The sequence below is a fragment of the Pavona decussata genome, unplaced genomic scaffold, assembly GCF_977016875.1.
Source record: "Pavona decussata unplaced genomic scaffold, jaPavDecu1.1 SCAFFOLD_128, whole genome shotgun sequence".
Classification (NCBI taxonomy): domain Eukaryota; kingdom Metazoa; phylum Cnidaria; class Anthozoa; order Scleractinia; family Agariciidae; genus Pavona; species Pavona decussata.
The window spans coordinates 2,759,867-2,767,764 of NW_028145542.1; positions in this window are offsets into that span (position 1 = coordinate 2,759,867).

The following is a 7,898-nucleotide window of genomic DNA, read 5'->3' on the forward strand; positions in this document are numbered from 1 at the left end:
GCCTGAATTAAGGAAATTAATAGAGGGGAGAGAGGGTTTCAGTATTTAAACTCGATGTTTAGGTTTTATAAGAACATAACGTATATATATTTCCAGCATTTACCGCACAAGAAACCTTGTATACTTCTGCGCGTGGAGTGCCAAGTTTTCCTACAAACAGACTGCTGGGCTGTGTTCTGGCCAGTTTCGATAAGCAGAGGGTTGGAAGTATTGCTTTTGTGTCTTGGGAACACAGGAAAAGTGGGAGGCTCAATAGCGGATAGGGTCTTTAAAAGAAATTAACCATTGTCTCGTTACGAAAAGGGGTTTATAGGGGAAAGTTTGAGAACCGTTAACAAAAGCGGAAGATACAGAACAGATACACTGTAAACTTTTTTTATTTAAATCTGCTTCACATTAATTAATAACAGTCTCAATTCCATATCAAGTCTTTAAAGTAGTTAACATTTGTTTTCATTATATTATTTTTCCTTTTAAACAATAGAGGAAATAATTCAAGGGTCTGGTTTTTTAAGTATCTAAAGTTAACGAAACATGAAGAAATTAACTGGACGATTCATGAAGAAAATTGATACTCCAAAGTATAGTAGAAATTTAGCGAAATCCTAAAATAATAATTTGAGTACAATACAAAGGTAAAACAAAAAAAATATGTAATGGTAAATAAAATACCGCAGCGTCAGATTCCTATAACACCATTTACTCAAACAGTTCGAACTTTGCAAAATTACAGAATGATTTAGGGCTTGACGTTTCGGAGTCATCTTGACTCCATTATCAAGAGAAAATAAGTATATGAACACGGATATTTAAATAGGCCAGAGCTGAATATAAACATACTAATAGATGGTAAAACAAATAGTTTAGCGCAAATTGAATCAGTTTGCACGTTCAGTTCTGGTTTGAGTGTGCGTATCACATCTCATGCATGAGCCAATCAAATTTGTTGGTGCATTTCCAAGCACGTGAAACTGTTCTAAAAAACGCTGTGGTATCTGGTCATTATGTTGAGGATGGTAGTGTTTGTAAATGGAGGACGACTTTCTTTTGTGTCCGTCTACGCGCTCATGCAGGTGCCCACGCGTATGTCCCACATATCCTGCATCACACAGGTTTCATTTAAATTTGTATACTACACATTTTTGGTTGAAAATGGAGGGCTTGGCTTTAAAAAGTTTATTCTTTTGGTAACAAATTCATCAAACATCTTTATTAAATTAATAAACAGCGCATTTGGTATTATTTTCAGTGCATAATGAAGAACTTTTCCTGAGACAAGTTCAACTTGAGTTTATGAAACACTTAGGTTTCAAATTCCTAGAAGAGGTTGGAAAAAACATGGAACTTGTTATTGAATAGTCACTTTTAACAAAAAAAAAAAAGATGAAAAAAGTGCTGGTGGATGTATTGTTAGTGTTTTATAATTAATAGTAGTTTGCATTTTGCTTTATTTGTATGAAAATATTGTAGTTATTTGCTAATCATAGAGTGACAGGTCTGATTTCCAGCCGCGGTCACTTCCGGCTTCCTTCTTGTGAGCATCTGGGCTTAAGGGGGACTTAACGCAAACGCCGTTTTACCGCACTTGACATGGCTTTAATGGAAATATCTCGTTCACGTTTGAAGCAGTACAAAAACTCTATGTTCATCCCGTGAATCTATGCTGTGGGGTGTTTTGGGAATTTTTGGGTGATTTTTGGGTATATTTGGGAGAAGAAAGTTTTTCTAGAAGGATTTTTAAAATTAAGAGAAATAAGAAATATTGAAGAATTAGTGAAGTTTTAAAATTAGAATTTGTATGAAAGAAATGTGATGGAATATTTCCAGCCTGGTGAATGAATGAGAATGATGATTATTCTAGAAGGTGACGCAGGCATACTCGGAAAAAAGAAATCCGAGTGCTCCTATCAGGAGTCGAACCTAAGACCTTCCGATTACTAGTTCGGATGCTCTACCACTGAGCTACAGGAGACTCGTGAGACATAAATCCTAGCAGTATGCAAGATGTTTGTCCCATGAACCAAGTTTAATGGCCTTAGCTCCCACGTGTCTCCTGTAGCTCAGTGGTAGAGCATGCGTGGGTATCAACTGTTCGTTAGTGTTCCAAAAATCATTTTCTTGTTCTTCCATCCCTTCTTTAAACCGTTTCAAATTTTATGCAAATTTAGGTTAAATCCCCCCTTAACAAGTTCGTTGTCTACCCCCTGTTCTCCTTGTGAAGGCGTAGAGTAGTGGTAACCGCGTTTGATTTTCGATAGGTCGATCGGAGGGTCGGTGGTTCGAGGCTGGCTTTGTCTCTTAGTTGCTTTGTTGTTTCCTTAGACAAGAAACTTTGCTCCACATTGTGTCTCTTCACCCAGGTGTATAAATGAGTACCGGCGACTTACTGCTGGGGTAATCTTGTGATGGAATAGCGTCCCATCCAGGAGGGAGTAGCAATACTCTTAGTTGCTTTATGCTACAGAAACTGCTTGCGTGGTAGTGATATACGAAAACACCAAAGTGATAGCTTAAAACCTCGAACCTTAACAGTCTAACAGTCCATGGGAAGGATTTTACAGTGTGATATTTTTTTGGCGAGGATGGGTGGGGTGGTTATATTCTTAATTTATGTTATATCGCAAACCAGGAACGAACAACAGAGGTTCAATTTTTCTATGTTTCTCTACAACTAACACGTTTCTGCAGGCTTGAAAGTGAAAGGATAAACTGGAAATTGGATCTTCCCCCTCAGTTACAAAGACTTGAGGTCGTGATGAGCAAAGTGTTGTCTTAAAGACTTTTTATTAGCTTGAAATCAATTTTTTAGCATTAAAAGTTGACCAATAACTGTTTGTCGCTGTGACATGTTATGACTATCAATATAAACAGAATTATATGAAGATCTATCCAAGTTTAATTTGCTTGGAAACAGGTGAATGTTTTCGAGAATTCAAATCTCCGTATTCAGATGGAATCAAAAATGAAATGATCAAATCTAGCTTAAACGAGTTAATGCCAGTCTATTTACAGCTATTTAACAAGGCCTTTAGCTCAGGTACAATGCCTCAAAATTGGTGCGATGGTCTTATTACACCCATTTTTAAAACTGGATCTAAAGCTGATCCCTCAAATTATCGTGGAATCTGTATTTCTAGTTGTCTTGGTAAATTATTTTGCTCAATTCTCAATCAAAGACTCCTCGAACACGTTCAGTCGCATAACATTCTTCATAAATCTTAAATTGGTTTTTTAGCAAAAAATCGAACAGCAGACCATGTCTTTACACTACGAACACTAGTAGATAAATTTGTCAAATCTCACCAAACAAAATTATACGCATGTTTTGTGGACTTTAGAAAAGCGTTTGATTCTGTCTGGCACGATGGACTTATGTACAAGTTGTTACAAATCAATGTCGGAGGAAGCTTTTATAAAATTATCAAAAGTTTATACTCGAATTCTACGTGTTCTGTTACAATTGGAAATAGTCAAACGCGATCTTTTCAATACGGTAGAGGTGTGCGTCAAGGCTGCATTTTAAGTCCTCTGCTCTTTAATCTATATGTTAATGATTTAGCCTTTTCGTTCAACAATATTTTGTCTGACCCTTTTATACTACTAAATGGCACCAAACTCAGCTCATTATTTTATGCGGATGACTTAATTATATTGTCACGATCAAAATTGGGATTACAAAATTGCCTTAACAGTTTATCATCATTTTGCAACTCATGGATGCTAAATATAAACCCTAAGAAAACCAAGATAATGATTTTTCAAAAAAGCACAAAAAAATGCGATTATACCTTTCACGTAGGCGATGAATTTTAGATATAGTACAAGACTACACTTACTTAGGAACTCGCATTTCGTCTTCCGGGAATTTCACACTTTCGCTTGAACATCTTAGACAAAAAGCTCTTCATGCTTTCTTTAGTCTAAGACGACACACTGATTTTAGTACACTGAAACCTTCACTTGCATGTAAAATTTTTGACATAATGATTCAGCCAATTCTAACCTACAATAGTGAAGTGTGGGGTGCCTTTGTTAAATCAGATTTTAAGTCGTGGGAAGGCTCCAGAATTGAAAAAACACATTTACATTTCTGTAAACGCTATTTAGAAGTACATAATAGGTCATCCAACGTTGCATGTAGAGCTGAACTTGGCAGATTTCCTCTAATCGTTGACATAAATAAAAAGATAATTAACTACGTACACTACCTCCAAGGAAAGGATGAACATTCTATAGCAAAACAATCCCTAAGAATATCTGCTGACCTACATTATAGCGGTCAAACTAGCTTTTACTCCAGTCTCATGAAGATGAGTGAATACTATAATTTCCCTAACTTTAATTATTACACATTGAATGAAAATAACATCAAACAATATATAGATCTTATGAAAAAGAAATATATCTCTTATTGGCACCAAACCCTTCAACAGTCACAAAAACTCAGCTGTTATTACACAATCAAAAAAACTTTTGGCCCCTCTGCTTACCTAGATCTCACAAGGAAAAACGCTTCTAGGAAAGCATTAGTGAAACTAAGAATAAGCAGCCACAAGCCGCCTCCAAACTCCACTCCCCTCCCCTCGGTAGTTTAGACAGTCTCCCCAGATCGCCCTCGCTTTTACAAACCAAGATGGCGGCAGCTCCATCGAAGCATACCGGTCTCGAGAATCCCACGGAAAAATAGGGGGACTGTGAACAGTCTAAGCCACAAGCTTTTGATTGAAACAGGAAGATACGACAACATACCCCGTAATGAAAGGGTGTGTAATGTTTGCAACCGTAAAACCATTGAAGACAAATTCATTTTTTATTAGATTGCCCAAGTTACTCTTCTTTAAAAGATATGTTCTTTTCTAAAATAGAACCTAGCCTTCCATTTACACGACTATTAGTCAAAGTAACTCTACTATCGCATATAATGAACTCAACAGACTATTTTATAAACACTCAATTAATTTCATTTGTTTCCTCGTGCTTCGAATTGAGAGATAAACTTCTCTCCGGAATGATTACTTCTACTGTATGAAAAGTTTAAAATAAGCAAAGACTTCAGTTACTTTATCTTATTTTATTTTATTTTAAGTTATCTTAAGAATTAGTTAACGAATCAATAATTAGCTATGAATAGCTTTTGCAATACTGTATTTGTTATAGTCATGCAAATAAAGCTTGTTGTTGTTGTTGTTTCTCTTCCCCTCCCCATAAGTATACAACATTCATTTCTTGATATCACCGTACAATTCCAAACATAAGTCCCTGAGAAAATAAGCCCACCAAAAGAGAATCTTCTCAAATTTCTGGGCCATATATTTCTTCGATAATTATCGCTCGTAAATATTAGCTTATAGACTGTTGATGGAAGCTGTTTTAAGCTGTAAATATCATGATTATTTCAAGCAATTTTAAGTTGTATTTATTTTCAAGCCCACGCATAATTGCCCCCAATATCCGTTTCCTGAAACAAACCCTCCCCGAAAATAAACCGCTAAAAAGCCTATTTAACGAATTTAAGCGCAGGCCCGTAGCAAGGCTAAAATAACTAGGGGGGGGGGGGGGCGAGCAAAATGGTTAAACAAAACTACTCCCCCCCCCACCACCACCCCGACACCCCAAAAAACAGACAGATTAGGGAGTAAAAGATGCAACGAGAACATAAAAAAAGCAGAAGATTTAGTAAGCAAATCAATAACTTTGCACCTACGTCACACTTTTTGGGCGCATTTCTTTGCCGTTTTTCTTTTACGCGGACTACCACGTGAAATTTCCTATTTTCACGTTTAAAGGAGGACGTAAACAAACGAGGACAAATTTTTCTTCCTCTTTTTAGATTTAGAATCGGGCAGTGACGATCCGACACTAGGAAAAATTTTGCTGTTGAGAGGACGTATTTGTGTGGCTTTCGACAACGCGCGAATACTAAATTGTTATAAACTAAGGGCATTTATATTGCTATCAATGAGCGGGTGTCTTAGAAAACAAGAAGTTTATTTCAACAGCTTTCACGGTTTGAGATTGGTTGATTTGGATTCATTTTGGTTCTTATTTCCGATTCACAAGGTAGGAGTGCCTTCGTTGCCGTTGTATATAAAAGCAAACTGTTAGCTAACCAAATTATTGAAGGTTGTGAAAAGGCACTTGCAGCATCAGAGTTCAAGACTGATTGATCAGTGCACATTAATCTGTTATAGATTATCATTTTTTGGCACATTGTTTTTTAACTTCCAACAATTCTAGGTGAGCTCAAGCCCCCCCCTGCCCCTCCCCCTGCTACGGGCCTGAAGCGTAAGGCTCCTACTTAGAATTTTACGGAATGCATACTTCGAACATAGTTAGTAACTATGCTTTGTTAATGAGAACGTGGCAGGAAATTTTTAACATGGACTTCTTAAACTGAACAGCTGTGTGGTAGTGATATATGGGACACAACAAGTTAACAGCTTTTAAGTTGTTAAAAGCCCTAGAAACCTAACAGTCCATGGGTTTATTATCGGAAGGATTTTACCGTATGATATTTTTTGGCGAGGAAGGATGGGGTGGTTTTACTCTGAATTTTATGTTATATCGCAAACCAGTAAAAAACAACAGAGGTTCATTTTTTCTGTTTTTCACCAGCGAACACCTGCTGCAGGCTTGAAAATGAAAGGTTATTGGATAAACTGGAAATCGGATCTTCCCCCTCAGTTATGAAGACTTGGTCATGATGAACAAAATTCTGGTTTGAAAGACTTTTTATTAGCAATATAAACAGTAACATATGAAGATCTACCAAAACCATAATTAAAGATCAATTTGCTTATAAACAGGTGATTCTTGTTCGAGAATTCAAATCTTTTCTCTTCCCCTCCCCATAAGTATACAACATTCATTTTCTTGATATCACCGTACAATTCCAAACATAAGTCCCTGGATAATAAGCCCACCGAAAGAGAATGCTCTCAAATATTAGCTTATAGAATGCTGATGGAAGCTGTTGAAAGGTGCAAACATGATGATTACTCGAAACGTAAACTAGATTCTGAGCAATTCAGTTTTATTGTTCCTTTATATAATTATTAAGCACTGGCGACAAAATGTCTTTGCTAAACCAAACTCATTTCAAATTAACTCAGAACGTTTATTAAAACATTGACGCCGCAAAAATTGTCTTCGGCGGTGAAAGGTGCAAACATGATGATTATTTCAAGCGGTTTTAAGTTGTGTTTATTTTCAAGCTCACGCACAATTGCCTCCAATATTCGTTTCCTGAAACATACCCTCCCAGAAAATGAGCCGCTAAATACACTATTGAACGCTTTTAAGCGTAGGACTCATACTTTTACGGCATGCCACCTTTGAAGTTATTAATGAGAACGCAGCAGGGAATTTTTAAATTCGACTTCCTTAAACCATAGTTACTTTAATCAACTATGCCTAAACTGAGCATCTGCGTGGTAGTGATATATGGAAACACTAAGTTAACAGCTTAAGAGTGCCTGACTGTAACTTTCGAGAATCGCTGGCCAAGCTTGAAAAATCGAAACTCCTGATAATTTGCCTGAAGTTTACTTTTGGGGAACTATCTTCGAAAATATTATTTGAATGTTCTGGAAATTTTTAGTTTTCGAGAATTTTGGAGAAAACGAAATAACGGGTTTTGCCTCATTAATTATGCAAAAATCTCACTCAAAATTAGCCAAGTGTAATACGCTTGTGTTGAAACAGTACGCAACGCTAGAAAGCGAGGTCGGTTTCGAATAAGAGAATAACTCACCTACTTTCTATCAATGGGACCTATGTAAACTTTTGTAGAACTTTGGAGGGTTTTATGGCTCTTTGAAAAATTGACATTTTGAGGACTTCGCGATGAGGCGAAAATTGAGTAAGTTTGAAGGTTTAAAATGCATCTTGGTATGTCA